Raw genomic sequence first — 15,029 nt, 5'->3', positions numbered from 1 at the left:
CTATCAAAAAAAGGAACAATCCCCTTCTCTAATCTCTTGGAGATCCTTTGAGGGGAAGAACTGAAGAGGCTACTAGCTTCTATGCTTCTTATGATTTCCATTTTGGTAGCCAGACATACAGATCGCTGCACTTTTAAAATATACAAGGGGAGCTCGTGAAGCTAGCTTATCTCCCTTTTCTTTGTTTTGCTGGTCACACAGGATCAATAAGAGAACCTGGTGGAAGCTGCCATTTAGCTTGCTTTCTGGAGGCAAGCATGCACAACTACAATAGGACAGGCTAGTAAAGAATTCCACTCATTCCCACATCAAACTTTATTGCATTGTTTTCTGCAGACATGCTAACTTTACTAGAAATTGAAAGTCTATAGTTCTCCTTCAATATCCTCTCAGTGCCAATGTTGCTTTAAAAACCTAGTTACACAGAGGATTAGAAGAAAAAGGCAGGCTGGATAGGCATAAAAAGTCCATTAAAAACAGGGGTAGGTAACCTTTTTGAGCCGGGGGGCCGGGTTGCTGTCCCTCAGGCGACTGGGGGTCCGAAGCCGGGGGTTGGAGTTTCCACCCTCTGGGGTCGGGGCCGCGTGCCAGGGGTGGAGCTTCCATCATCTGGGGCGGGGCCGCATGCCGGGGGCGGAGATTCCACCCTCCGGCGGCCAGGCCTCCCCATTTTTGGCACCCCCGACGCGGCCCTAGGCACCGTCAGAGGCCGGCATAAAAGCCAGTGGGGGCCGCCAGCTTTTTCCGTCGCTGGGGCCCTCCAAGAAGGCTCCAGTGGCCGATGCGGGCCTCTGGGAGGCCCTATTGCCATTGCCGGGGCCCTCTTGGAGGGCGCCAGTGACGGCAACGGGCCTCTCAGAGGCCCGCTGCCGGAGCCCTGTTTGAGGGCTCCAGCGGCCGCATCGGGCCTCTCAGGGCCCGCAGAAGTTGCGCAAGACTTCGCGTCTAGGCGACACGGGGTGGTTGTGCGAGATTTCACCGCCATTTTGCAAAAAATGGCGGCGACCGGGAGCAGCGAAAGCCACAATCGGTGGCGGGGGCGGCAGGGGCAGGAGGTAAGGCCTCCGCGGGCCGGAGGTTACCGTCCCCTGATTTAAAATATACTTCAGTCAGAGACTTTGTTAACTGAGACATGCATCTAATTTCAAAGTGCTGGTTAGGCTATATAAAATGGTTCAAGTGCTGTAAGCCATAAAGCCCAGATATTTCAGACGTAAATCAAGCAGGAAACTAGACTCTTAGTCCTTACTTATTGAGGAGGACCTTCCTTCTCTGTCCTGCATGATCCACTTGGGATGATGCCCTTGACTGGATTCAGAAAGATACTTCTTTACCTCAGGCATCTCTTCTGCAAACAAGTCCTGCAGCAGAGAAGAATTATGAAAAGAAAAGAGGACAAGGTGTTATGGTACGTCATCTTTACTTTAGATGCTTTCCAGAAAAAAGCTGGTATGGGATGCCTAGCTTTATATGATGACAATGATGATTTCATTCATTTGTATCCTTTTGGGAGGGGACAGGGTTTGACAGGGGTTTACAGTAACTAGGACAAGTACGAAAAAACACAAATATAAATATATACACAAATAATATTTTAAAAATAATGTAATGAACTGAAACTATCTAAAGAGAATATAAGACAAGAATTAAACAACAGAAAAGCACCACACTAAAAGTGATTTCACTAAGTTTTCAGAAAGCTCTTTTCATCTGCGAGGGACTCAGTCTAACCTCCCCAGAAAAGGCGATCCAGATCCCAAGGGCAGCCACTGAGAGTCCTCTATCCCTCGTTCCCATAAGATATGACCATGAGGAAGGTGGAGCACACTCATATGGGAGAATATAGCCTGAACCAAAGCCAGGAGAGCTTACCAGCAATGGGTCTTAAACTGTGGGGTGGTGCCCAATTGGGGCTTAAGACTTGAGGCCCTGATCCTTCCTCCTCCTCCTCTTCTCAAACTTTTTTATGAGCAAAATTTAAACATACCTCAAGTTAAATATTGCATTTACTTAAAGCTGTTCAAATTTGAATAATATTATTTCCTTATGAAAAATTAATGCATGAAAATACATGAATGTGAGAATGAAAATGCACATGCTAAATAAGCCAAATATTTTTATTGATATGCTACAGGGGGAGGGGGGGGGAATCTAAAGATAGATGTAAAGAGGGGTCACAAGGGCAAAAGGTTTAGGTACCAGAGCCATGAATTGTGGCTGGAACTGAACCAATAACTAGCAAAGCTGTTTAAAAAGGGAGTACTGGGTTCCCTGTAAACAACAGATTAACCAAGAAAGTCAGGTACTGAACAATATCACTATACAACTACGAACCATGAAAAGCACATGTCTACTGCGGTATGGTTTAGGTATATAAAAATGATTGTATAAATCACCAAAGGGAAAATGAGAAACAACAGAACATCCATAATAAAGTCTATTCAAATTTATAAAACCGGAAATCTGAAGATCCTGTAGCTTGAAAGACTGGGAGATCCTGTAGCTTGAGGTTTGGAATCCTGTAACTTTTCAAGAACCTGAGGTTTGGAGATTCTAGGATTTCAACAATCTTGAAAATAATTATGTACAACATAAAATTGAAATTTGTGGCATCTAGGAATTGAAGAGACGGTGATTTCCAGAAATCTTTACAACTGTTTCAAAGGATCTTCATCAATCCATGCTTCTTATAGAAAGCCCATACTGAATCCTGAAGGCATTTGGGATTATTTTCTCCTTTAGATTAAGAATGTGTATTCAGCCTTCTCTCAAAGCATGGTCCAGAACACACTGCAGATATAATCCAATCTGACACAACTTTAACTGCCCTGGCTCAATGCTAGGGAATTCTGGGAACTGTAGTTTTGTGAGACATTTAGCCTTCTCTGTCAGAATGCTCTGCAGCCACAATAAACTACAGTCCTGTATAGATGGGCCTTTTAGTATACTCCATACGTACCAGGGTTGCCTGGGGGCGTCTCTTTTAGATGCCCGCAACCCGAGTACGTACAGAGTATGTACAAAATGGCGGCACCCTGTTCACATGGGTTTATGTCACTGGCACAGCCTTTACATGGCCGTGCCAGCAACACAATTGAGAAAGGGGCCCTTTCCCCGCCGCTGTTGGGTGTCCTTGGGGCATAAAGCCCCATGGGCACCCCTTTCCAGGCCGTGGGGAAGCGGCCATGGGGAAGCTGCCACTATACCAGCTGAGTCCCCGATCTGTTGGGGAAAGGGGCGGGTACAGACTGCCGCAAATGGGCGGTCTGTAAACTGCCTACAATTCCCAGAATTCCTTAGAACTAAAACGAGGGAGTGAAAGTGGTCTCAAGTTAGATTATTTCTGCAGTATGTACTGGACCTAAACCTGGCTGCAAACTGTGTCTTCTGGGGAAAGGCAATCCCATCCAACACAGGCTGTATCCCTACTCCTTGATCTGCTTTTGACTGACCAGCAGGGCTTCTTTCTTGACTGTTTTAAGATAGCTTAAACATCCCTTTTAAAAAACGGTTATGGCCCCTCAAAATGACCGGAATGTAATGAGCTCACCTGCTCCTCTTTCAGCTTTTTCTCCTCTGCCTGGCTCAGGAGGAAGGCCTCTGCCAAGGCCACTGCTTGGGAGGTTGTCTCCGCTCCACACTCTCGAACCCAGCTCCCCATCTCTGGGGGAAGGACGGCCAGGAACTGCTCCAGGATCACCAGGTCCATCATCTCAGCCTTGGTGTGTCTCTCTGGCTTCAACCATTGGCAGCAGAGATTGTGGAGCTGGCTGCAAACCTTTCGGGGCTCTAAAGCCTCCTCCTGGAAGACATACTGCCTGAAGTGCTGGCGCTGGACCTCAGAACTGAGCATCTTCTCCTCCAAGCTCCTCTGCGTGGCTCCTATGGAAAGACGCAAGCCTCTTCTCTTCTGTCCTTAGACTGACCAGTGTGAAATTCTCTCCTAACTTATGGCAGACTTAGTTCGCCATCAGTGCAGCTGGGCATCTTCCCAGATGGCAGAGAAGCTCATTCCTCTTTTACTGGATTCTGTCTCAGGTGAAATTACTGGGGACACCAAGGCCTACAAAGAGAACAAGACATCATGTGAATGCTGCTCTAAAGACTCTCTTGAGAAGTTGATGTTTTACAGCCAAATCCAAACTGAAAAGTGCTTCTTGCCTCTGTAAAGAAAGGTCCAACATACACTGCAGAAATAATCCAATATGAGAGTGGTTTAAGTGCACTGGCTCAGTGTGAGGGAATGGGGGGAACCGTTTAGTCAGAGAGTGCTGTGCCACAGTATAGTTGTTCCTTCCGGTTCACAGGGGATCCATTCTGGACACACACACACACACAAGTCAGAAAAACTACAAATATGGGGGCCCCATTCTTTTTAAAGGCTGCATGCCCTCCTGTGTGAGCCATTTTGTCCCTCCTGGCTTCCCATCCACAGAAATTCAACACCGCGAATGAGAAGCCAGCGAATCCAGAGATGTGACTGTACAACTCCCAGGATTCCCTGGCACTGAACCAGGGACAGCTAAAGTGGTCTGAGGTTTCCTCCCTCTCAAAGTCACTGAGGAGAGGCAGTGTCTGTGTGGTTCTTCCCCCTTCGTAGCAACAAACCGAGAATATCGTCCATATTTTCAATGCAATCTCCTTCCATTTGCTCTTTCCTTCTTTACAGAATCCTATAGTTGGAAGAGACCAAAGGGCCCTGATCCAGTCCAACCCCATTCTGCCATGCAGGAACTCCCAATCAAAGCAATCCCCATCGATAGACGGCCATCCAGCCTCTGCTTAAAGACCTCCAAATAAATTTTATTATATCTCTGTGAGGCAGAAATGGAGGTGCTGTTCTTTAAAACTTTCCCTCCCTCCTTGACTCCAAGGCCTTTTGCTGACCCTGACCAAATCCAACCTGGAAAGTGGTTTTCTCCTCCTGAAGACAATGAGGGAAAGCAGGGGGTCTGTTTCTGTGTCTTTTCCTTTCCTTCTGAGCCACAAAAGCCCCCATTTCCAATGCCCTTCCCTCCCTAACATTTCCCTGCCTCATCTTCCTCCTCCTCTTTTGGCCTCCTTTCCTTCCTTTCAGCCCTTCTTTCTCTGTGAGGCAGAAAAGGCGATGCTGCTCTCTTCAGCCTTCCCTATCTGCCTCCAAGGCCTCCTTTTGGTGCCTGAAGCGGAGGAGGAGGAAGAGGCCCAAGGGGGGGGGGGGCGGTTGTTCCCAAGGGCCTTCCTCCCTGGAAGAGGAGCTGCCTCTGCTGCCTGAGGCAGGCGCTTCATCCAGACCGAGGGGGGGGGCTTTCTCCTCCTTCTTTCCTTCCTTCCTTCTCTCTGGAGGGAAGGAGGGAGGAAAGGGCTCCAAAAGGAAGGAAGCCAGGGAGGAAGACCCACGGAAGCAGCTGCAGCAGGGCCCTGCCTCCCTTGCTTCTTCTCCCTGGCCTCCCTCGCAGGGCTGTTGTGGGGCTCATTTCAGGAGAAAGGGAAGGAGGGCCATGAAGCCCAAAGGAGCCTGGTCCCAAGGGGTTCTCTCTTGGGGGAGGGAGGGAGGGAGGGGTCACCTTCCTTTCTTGCAGCCTCCCTGGCAGAGCTGTTGTGAGGTCCCTCTGCAGGGAAAGGGAAGGAAAAGGAGCCTAGTCCCAAGGGGTTCTCTCTTGGGGGGGAAGGGAGAGGTCTCCTTCCTTTCTTGCAGCCTCCCTCCCTCCCTGGCGTCCCTCGCAGGGCTGTTGTGGGACTCCTTTGCTGGGAAAGGGAAGGAAGGAGGGCCATGGAGCCCAAAGGAGCCTGGTCCGAAGGGGTTCTCTCTTGGGGGAGGGAGGGAGGGAGGGAGGGAGGAGACACCTTCCTTTCTTGCAGCCTCCCTCCCTCCCTGGCCTCCCTCGCAGGGCTGTTGTGGGGCTCATTTCAGGAGAAAGAAAAGGAGGGCCATTGAGCCCAAAGGAGCCCAGTCCCAAGGGGTTCTCTCTTGGGGGGGGAGGGAGGGGTCTCCTTCCTTTCTTGCAGCCTCCCTCGCCTCCCTTGCAGGGCTGTTGTGGGACTCCTTTGCTGGGAAAGGGAAGGAAGGAGGGCCATGGAGCCCAAAGGAGCCTGGTCCCAAGGGGTTCTCTGTTGGGGGAGGGAGGGAGGGAGGAGACACCTTCCTTTCTTGCAGCCTCCCTCGCCTCCCTTGCAGGGCTGTTGTGGGACTCCTTTGCTGGGAAAGGGAAGGAAGGAGGGCCATGGAGCCCAAAGGAGCCTGGTCCCAAGGGGTTCTCTGTTGGGGGAGGGAGGGAGGGAGGAGACACCTTCCTTTCTTGCAGCCTCCCTCGCAGGGCTGTTGTGGGGCTCATTTCAGGAGAAAGGGAAGGAAGGAGAGCCATGGAGCCCGGTCCGAAGGAGTTATCTGTTGGGGGGGAAAGGAGGGGTCTCCTTCCTTTCTTGCAGCCTCCCTCCCTCCCTGGCCTCCCTTGCAGGGCTGTTGTGGGACTCCTTTGCTGGGAAAGGGAAGGAAGGAAGGCCATGGAGCCCAAAGGAGCCCAGTCCCAAGGGGTTCTCTCTTGGGGGAGGGAGGGAGGGGTCTCCTTCCTTTCTTGCAGCCTCCCTCGCCTCCCTTGCAGGGCTGTTGTGGGACTCCTTTGCTGGGAAAGGGAAAGAAGGAGGGCCATGGAGCCCAAAGGAGCCTGGTCCCAAGAGGTTCTCTCTTGGGGGAGGGAGGGAGGGGTCTCTTTCCTTTCTTGCAGCCTCCCTCCCTCCCTCGCAGGGCTGTTGTGGGGCTCACTTCAGGAGAAAGGGAAGGAGGACCATGAAGCCCAAAGGAGCCTGGTCCGAAGGAGTTCTCTCTTGGGGGGGAAAGGAGGGGTCTCCTTCCTTTCTTGCAGCCTCCCTCCCTCCCTCCCTGGCCTCCCTCGCAGGGCTGTTGTGGGGCTCATTTCAGGAGAAAGGGAAGGTGGGCCATGGAGCCCAAAGGAGCCTAGTCCCAAGGGGTTCTCTCTTGGAGGGGAAGGGAGGGGTCTCCTTCCTATCTTGCAGACTCCCTCCCTCCCTGGCAGGGCTGTTGTGGGACTCCTTTGCTGGGAAAGGGAAGGAAGGAGGGCCATGAAGCCCAAAGGAGCCTGGTCCGAAGGGGTTCTCTGTTGGGGGAGGGAGGGAGGGAGGGAGGGAGGAGTCACCTTCCTTTCTTGGAGCCTCCCTCCCTCCCTGGCCTCCCTCGCAGGGCTGTTGTGGGGCTCATTTCAGGAGAAAGGGAAGGAGGGCCATGGAGCCCAGTCCCAAGGGGTTCTCTCTTCGAGGGGAAGGGAGGGGTCTCCTTCCTATCTTGCAGCCTCCCTCCCTCCCTGGCCTCCCTGGCAGGGCTGTTGTGGGGCTCATTTCAGGAGAAAGGGAAGGAGGGCCATGAAGCCCAAAGGAGCCTGGTCCGAAGGGGTTCTCTCTTGGGGGAGGGAGGGGGGGAGGGAGGGAGGAGTCACCTTCCTTTCTTGCAGCCTCCCTGGCCTCCCTTGCAGGGCTGTTGTGGGACTCCTTTGCTGGGAAAGGGAAGGAAGGAGGGCCATGGAGCCCAAAGGAGCCTGGTCCGAAGGGGTTCTCTCTTGGGGGAGGGAGGGAGGGAGGGGTCTCCTTCCTTTCTTGCAGCCTCCCTCGCCTCCCTTGCAGGGCTGTTGTGGGACTCCTTTGCTGGGAAAGGGAAGGAAGGAGGGCCATGGAGCCCAAAGGAGCCTGGTCCGAAGGGGTTCTCTCTTGGGGGAGGGAGGGAGGGAGGGGTCTCCTTCCTTTCTTGCAGCCTCCCTCGCCTCCCTTGCAGGGCTGTTGTGGGACTCCTTTGCTAGGAAAGGGAAGGAAGGAGGGCCATGGAGCCCAAAGGAGCCTGGTCCCAAGGGGTTCTCTGTTGGGGGGGGGAGGGAGGGAGGGAGGAGACACCTTCCTTTCTTGCAGCCTCCCTGGCAGGGCTGTTGTGGGGCTCATTTCAGGAGAAAGGGAAGGAAGGAAGGAGGGCCATGGAGCCCGGTCCGAAGGAGTTCTCTGTTGGGGAGAAAGGGAGGGGTCTCCTTCCTTTCTGGCAGCCTGCCTCCCTCCCTGGCCTCCCTCGCAGGGCTGTTGTGGGGCTCCTTTGCTGGGAAAGGGAAGGAAGGAGGGCCATGGAGCCCAAAGGAGCCTGGTCCCAAGGGGTTCTCTGTTGGGGGGGAAGGGAGGGATCTCCTTCCTATCTTGCAGCCTCCCTCCCTCCCTGGCCTCCCTGGCAGGGCTGTTGTGAGGTCCCTCTGCAGGGAAAGGGAAGGAAAAGGAGCCCAGTCCCAAGGGGTGCCTTGAAGGGGGCAGCATTAAAGGCCCTCCCCTTCCTCAGCCCACAGACACGCGAGGCCTCCCAGGGGCGCCTTTGTCCCGCTCCTTCTTCAAGAGGGAGAAACCAACCCACCTCCTGGATGTCCCTCTTTACCTTAGCCACGCCCCTTCCGGTAGGGCCAGGATGAAAGAGACTAGTCCTAGAGAGGCGCTGGGGGGAAACGGAAGTAGCGGCTGTCAAGCCAGGACTCGGATTCCCCCTGGAAGGCCGAGGAGGAGAAGCTTCCTTCCTGAAACGCAGCGGAGGACAGGAAGTAGCCCTCCCTCCGCCTGGACGTCACTCTCAGCTCTGGCCCCGCCTCTTCCGGCGGAAAGAGAGAGAGCGAGACCGTTCCTAGAGCGGCGCTGCGAGCAACCCGGAAGGAGGGACCTTCTAGGCAGATCTCAGTTTCCTCCAGGAGGACTAGAAGGGAGCAGAGCTGCCTTTCTCAGGGAAAGGCTGGTGGGGAAGGAGCTGCGTCCACACGGGAGAGATAACCCGGTTTGGCACCGCTTTCACTCTTTCCTGGCTCAAGGCTACGGAATTCTGGGAGCTGGATTCTGTTGTGGGGCCCAAAGTTAAAGCGGTGCCAAACCGGGTTCTCTCTCCAGTGTGGACGCGGCCAAAGTCCTGGAGAAGGCCTCATTCGTTCATTCATTCATTCATTCACTCCTTCTCCGCTCATTCTGAGGGTGGCCAGGGGTCCCACGGGGCTCTGTCCTGGGCCCAGTGCTGGTCCACATCTTTATCAATGGCTTGGAGGACAGAACTGGGGCCACACTTATCAAATGTGCAGATGACACCGAACTAGGAGGAGTAGCTAACACCCCGGAGGACAGGATCAAAATTCACAATGAGCTGAATAGACTCGAAAGCCGGGCCAAAGTGAATTTCAGTGCATTTCAACACGGAGAAATGTAGGGTACAGCACTTAGGGAGGAAACATGAGATGCAGAGATACAGGATGGGGACACCTGGCTGAACGAGAGACTTATATGTGAGAAAGGGGTCTGGGAGTCCAAGTAGAACACAAGATGAACATGAGTCAACCGTGCGATGCGGCAGCTGACAAGGCCAATGCGATTTTAGGCTGCATCAATAGAAGTATAGTGTCTAGATCAAGGGAAGTCATAGTGCCACTCTATTCTGCTCTGGTCAGGCCCCACCGGGAATATTGTGTCCGGTTCTGGGCACCACAGTTTAAAAAGGATGTTGAGAATCTGGAGTGTGTCCAGAGGAGGGCGACTAAAATGGTGAAGGGTCTGGAAACCATGTCCTATGAGGAACGACTCAGGGAGCTGGGGATGAGAAGGTTACGAGGTGATATGATAGCCCTGTTGAAGTATTTTAAGGGGTGTCATATTGAGGAGGAAAGAAGCTTGTTTTCTGCTGCTCCAGAAAATAGAACAAGGAGCAATGGAAGCAAGCTGCAGGAAAAGAGATTCCAGTTGACCATCATTAGGAGGAAGCTCCTGACAGTAAGGGCTGTTCTTCAGTGGAAGACATTCCCTCAGAAAGCGGTGGAGCCTCCTCCTTTGGAGGTCCTTAAACGGAGGCCGGATGGCCATCTTTCAGAGGTGCTTTGATTGAGAGTTCCTGCGTGGCAGAATGGGGTTGGACTGGATGGCCCTTGGGGTGTCTGTCTTCCAACTCCTATCATTCCATACACAACTCTTTGGGTTGTTCTGGTGCTTCCCAGATGTCTCCCTAGTGAGCTTGAATGGGCCATTTCCCTTATTGTTTCTTGGCACTTTGTAGGCACAACTAGCTGTTGTTCCCCGCTGTGCTAGTTGTGAGGTTGCCTACAGGATTCCCTATACAGTTTATCCTGCATCACTATATCTCTTACTGAATTTTGTGGCATCAGCTGGAGGATTTCTTTTTTTACCTCCTCAAACTTTCCTCCAGTTTTTGTTCTTTGGCCAACTCAGATGAGGTTTGTTCACAGAAAGAGCAAAGGGCACCTAACTCAATTGGTTGCATCAAGCCCATGCTGACTAGTTGGTAATGGAATATCTCTGTCCTAAGGGGTGCGTCTAGATTGGAAAAACAATACAGTTTGACACTACTTGCTCCATCCTAGGGAAGCCTGGGATTTGTAGTTTTACAAGGTCTTTAGCCTTCTGTGCCAATGAATACTGGTGCCTCACAAAACTACAAATCCCAGGAATCTTTAGGATGGAGGTATGACAACACCAAAGTGGTGTCAAACTGCATTATTTCTACAGTGCAGATGCAGCCAAGGTACATCTTCTCTTCCTGTTTCACACCGCACCATGTGGCTTGGCTGCTTCTGGCGTTGCCCCCTGTAACGTTCCTCACTGGCATCTCTTATCTAGATATGTATTTCCATCATTGCCCTCCATTATGTATTACTCTGTTATTTATTTATGTCCAGCTTGGTACCAGGAGGCCCTGAACACTTAGGCATCTCTATTATGTACTGCTCAGACAATCTATTTGCTATGTGACATGCTAGCCATCTTCATGCCCCCTTCCTCAAAACCCCAACACTTTCTACAAACCCCTGTTCCAGGAGAAGTGAAATAGTTTAATAAGGTCCAGTTGACATGGAGGAGAAACCTCTACACAATGACTAGAGGGTTGTCTCCTCCACTTTTAAGCTTGCTCAGATTAGGAGCCCCACTCAAGTCTATGGGTCGGCCTGGTGCAGAAGGAAAATCACAGCCAAACGACTGTTTTGTTGTCTACTTTAGGTTCAAAACACACTGCAAAAACAATCCAGGTTGTTTTAACTGTCCTGGCTCAGTGCTAGAGAATCCTGGTAACTGTAGTTTGTTGTGGCACCAGAGTTCTCTGACAGACAAGGACAATTGTCTCACAGAACTACTGGAACAATCTCTAATTCCTCCTGTATTATTATGACCTGTAGTTTGGGATTTACCAAAGCCGATTTAAACAGGGTGGGCGGTGCTGGCCCTTCAGAGACATAGGTTTGAGCGCCTGCTGCAAGAATCTGCTGGTAACAGCAGCCTCAACCGAGGCAAGCTGTCAAGGAAGTGATGCCTAACAAGTGTGTATGGTGGCTTGTATGGTTGCCATAAGTCAGGACCTCCAAACTGGGACAAATGTAGGGCTACATTTTCAAATGTAGGACACGTTTTTAAAAATGGGGGACACATTAAAAATTGAATTTTAATTTTTTTTTTAATATAAATGCTTGTTTCTTAGGCATGCTCAAAATGGAGGACATTTTGGCATTATTCCTAGACAGATGGCTGAAATGTACTTCTCTTTCTGGCCAACCCCCCCCCCCACCCAATTCTACAACTACAAGTCCCACTCCCAAGCAGGCATAGCATTTAAAAACCACAGGCAGTCTCTTGTGCCACTGCAAACTACATGTCCCACTCCCAATCAGGCATAGCATTTAAAGACCACAGGCAGTCTCTTGTGCCACTGCAAACTACATGTCCCACTCCCAATCAGGCATAGCATTTAAAGACCACAGGCAGTCTCTTGTGCCACTGCAAACTACATTTCCCGCTCCCAATCAGGCATAGCATTTAAAGACCACAGGCAGTCTCTTGTGCCACTGCAAACTACATTTCCCGCTCCCAATCAGGCATAGCATTTAAAGACCACAGGCACTCTCTTGTGCCACTGCAAACTACATTTCCCGCTCCCAATCAGGCATAGCATTTAAAGACCACAGGCAGTCTCTTGTGCCACTGCAAACTACATGTCCCACTCCCAAGCCTTCTTAGCAATTCCCCCCTTCCTCCTTTTCCTTGCCTCCTCCAACCCCCCCAAAACCCCTCACACCCTCTTTTCACCCAGGTATGTCTCAACTTTGGGGGGATTTATGGGTCAGATCCCTTGCAAAGTCTTTTTTCTTTTCTAATGGGGGCAAAGCCTTGAGAAGCCCTGGACCCCTGAGAAGAAGAGGAGGGGGCTTAGAGAGAGGGGGGTAATAAGGGGGCTACAGGCAGGGTTTCCATTACTCAGAAAGGAGTTGGGCTCACAACAACAACAATAACAACTGCAACAGCAGAGGAGGAAGGGGGAGGAGGAGAAAAAAGGGGAAGGAGAAAGAAGAAAAGTAGTAGAAAGAAGAAGAATAGGAACAAAGAGAAAAAGAAGATGAGGAGAGGGAAGAAGGGAAGAAAAAGGAGAAGAGGAAGAGGAGGGGAAGAGGAGGAGAAGAAAAAAAAAACGGAATAACAAGAAGAAGAGAAGGAGAGGAAAGAGAAAGAGGGAAATAACAAAAAGCAACTTGCCTGCAAAGCCCCCTCCGCTTGGAGCATGCCAAATAAGGAAGCAGAGGGCTGGCTCCCTGAGGGGTCCCTGGCCATGGAGATGGGATGCCATCCCATCCTGGCCCCTTGCCTGTGTCACAACAGTGAGGTTAAAAGTCATTCTGTTTATGGCTGTGGTGGCCTAAGGCCCCAGCCCATGTCCTCCTGGAAGAATTTCAATAAGGAGAAGACTGAGGGTTTCAGGGAGTCCTGAAGGACCTCCATGCTAACTAATTTGTTATAGAACAGTGTTTCCCAGGATATCTGGTCTGAGGAAACAGCAATAGTTTCCATTGTTTTATGGGAGTCTAAATGGAGTAGCAGGTCTGGCAAGGGACTGCCACTTCAACTAGTATTGGTATAGAGGGTTCACCCTGAGACTGGCAGGAATGTCAGGCATGGGTGCCCTTTGTCCCATGGCCCAATCCAATTTCCCCCTTAGCAGTCAGTCTAGGGAAAAACACAAGCTAGTGATCCCAATGGGGAAAAGGATTGCCAGTTAAACCTCCAAGGTTTTAACTTGTCTAAAATGTGGATTATGGTGGATTACGTGATCTATCAGAATAGAACCTGATCCCATCTGGACCTATCCCATCTTCCTATGCCACAACACCAAGACTATTTCATGGTCCAAAAGGTGGAAGAGGCAACAAGGGGATCAGCTATTTTGGATCTGATCCTAACCAACAAGGATGACTTGGTTAATGGGGTGCAAGTGGTGGGATCCTTAGGTGGAAGTGACCATGTTCTCCTGGAGTTTGTTATACAATGGAGAGGAGAAGCCAGGCATAGTCAAACACGCATTCTAGACTTTAGGAGAGCGGATTTCAGTAAACTTAGAGAAGTATTGAGGGTGATCCCATGGTCAGAAATACTAAAAGAGAAGGGAGTTCAGACTGGATGGGAGTTTCTCAAAAGAGAGATACTGAGGCACAATTTCAAACAGTTCCAGTGAGAAAGAAAAATGGGAGGTGACTCAAGAAACCAGGATGGATGACTAAGGAACTTTCAACCGAGCTAAGTTTGAAACGAAGCATGTATAAGAAATGGAAAAAGGGGGAAATCACGAAAAAGGAATTCAAAGAAATAGCAGGCATGTGTAGGGGTAAAGTCAGAAAAGCTAAAGCGCAGAATGAACTCAGGCTTGCTAGAGAGGTTAAGAACAACAAAAAGGGCTTTTTTGGATATGTCCGCAGCAAAAGGAAGAAGAAGGAAACGATAGGGCCACTGCGTGGAGAAGATGGCAAAATGCTAACAGAAGACAGAGAAAAGGCAGAATTACTCAACACCTTCTTTGCCTCAGTCTTCTCAGAAAAGGCAAAGGGTGCTCAACCTGAAGATAATGGAGCAGAGGACAGAACAGGGGAATTTCAGCACAGAATAAGTAAAGAGATAGTAGAGGAATACCTTGCTAATCTAAATGAATATAAGTCTCCAGGACCAGATGAACTACATCCAAGAGTATTAAAAGAACTGGCAAATGTAATATCGGAGCCATTGGCAATAATCTTTGAAAACTCCTGGAGAACAGGAGAAGTCCCAGCAGACTGGAGGAGGGCAAACGTTGTCCCCATCTTCAAAAAGGGGAAAAAAGAGGATCCCAACAATTATCGTCCAGTTAGTCTGACATCAATACCAGGAAAGATTCTGGAGCAGATCATTAAACAGAGAGTCTGTGAACATCTAGAAAGCAATGCCATAATCACAAAAAGTCAACATGGGTTTCAGAGAAACAAGTCATGCCAGACAAATCTGATCTCTTTCTTTGATAAAATTACCATCTTGGTAGATGAAGGGAATGCTGTGGATATAGTATATCTTGATTTCAGTAAGGCCTTTGACAAGGTTTCCCATGATATTCTTGCAAACAAGCTTGTAAAATGTGGGCTAGACAAGGTTACTGTTACATGGATTTGTAATTGGTTAACTGGACAAACCCAAAGGGTGCTCAACAATGGCTCTTTCATCCTGGAGAGAAGTGACCAGTGGGGTCCCACAGGGCTCTGTCCTGGGCCCAGTGCTATTCAACATCTTTATCAATGACTTGGAGGACAAAATTGGGGGCATACTTATCAAATTTGCAGATGACACCAAATTAGGGGGAGTAGCTAATACTCCAGAGGACAGGATCAAGATTCAAAATGACCTGAATAGACTGGAAAACTGGGCCATAGCTAACAAAATGAAATTCAACACGGAGAAATGTAAGGTACTGCACTTAGGGCGGAAAAATGAAAAGCACAGATATAGGATGGAGGAAACCTGGCTGAATGAAACTACATGTGAAAGGGATCTGGGAGTCCAAGTAGATCATAAGTTGAACATGAGTCAACAATGAGATGCGGCAGCTAACAAGGCCAATGCGATTTTAGGCTGCATCAATAGAAGTATAGTGTCTAGATCAAGGGAAGTAATAGTGCCACTGTATTCTGCACTTGTCAGGCCCCACCTGGAATATTGTGTCCAGTTCTGGACACCACAATTCAAAA

At 50.1% G+C, this 15,029-nt stretch overlaps 1 pseudogene across 1 annotated transcript in view; it reads right to left on the bottom strand.

Moving 5' to 3' along the window:
• Positions 1-4,279, bottom strand: part of LOC149320644 (uncharacterized) — a 42,815-nt pseudogene extending 38,536 nt beyond the window's left edge. Inside the window, exons 1-3 of the transcript XR_016278100.1 lie at positions 4,162-4,279; positions 3,551-4,063; positions 1,250-1,361 (exon numbers count right to left, since the gene is read on the bottom strand). The product of XR_016278100.1 is annotated as an uncharacterized LOC149320644 (transcript). The remainder of the gene's footprint in view (positions 1-1,249; positions 1,362-3,550; positions 4,064-4,161) is intronic.
• Positions 4,280-15,029: the final 10,750 nt, after the last annotated feature.

Source organism: Sceloporus occidentalis, unplaced genomic scaffold (assembly GCF_023333645.1).
Source record: "Sceloporus occidentalis isolate IW3139 unplaced genomic scaffold, rSceOcc1.0.p SCAF_1, whole genome shotgun sequence".
Taxonomy (NCBI): domain Eukaryota; kingdom Metazoa; phylum Chordata; class Lepidosauria; order Squamata; family Phrynosomatidae; genus Sceloporus; species Sceloporus occidentalis.
Note: the sequence above shows the minus strand (reverse complement) of the source record. Positions and strands in the feature narration are given on the sequence as shown.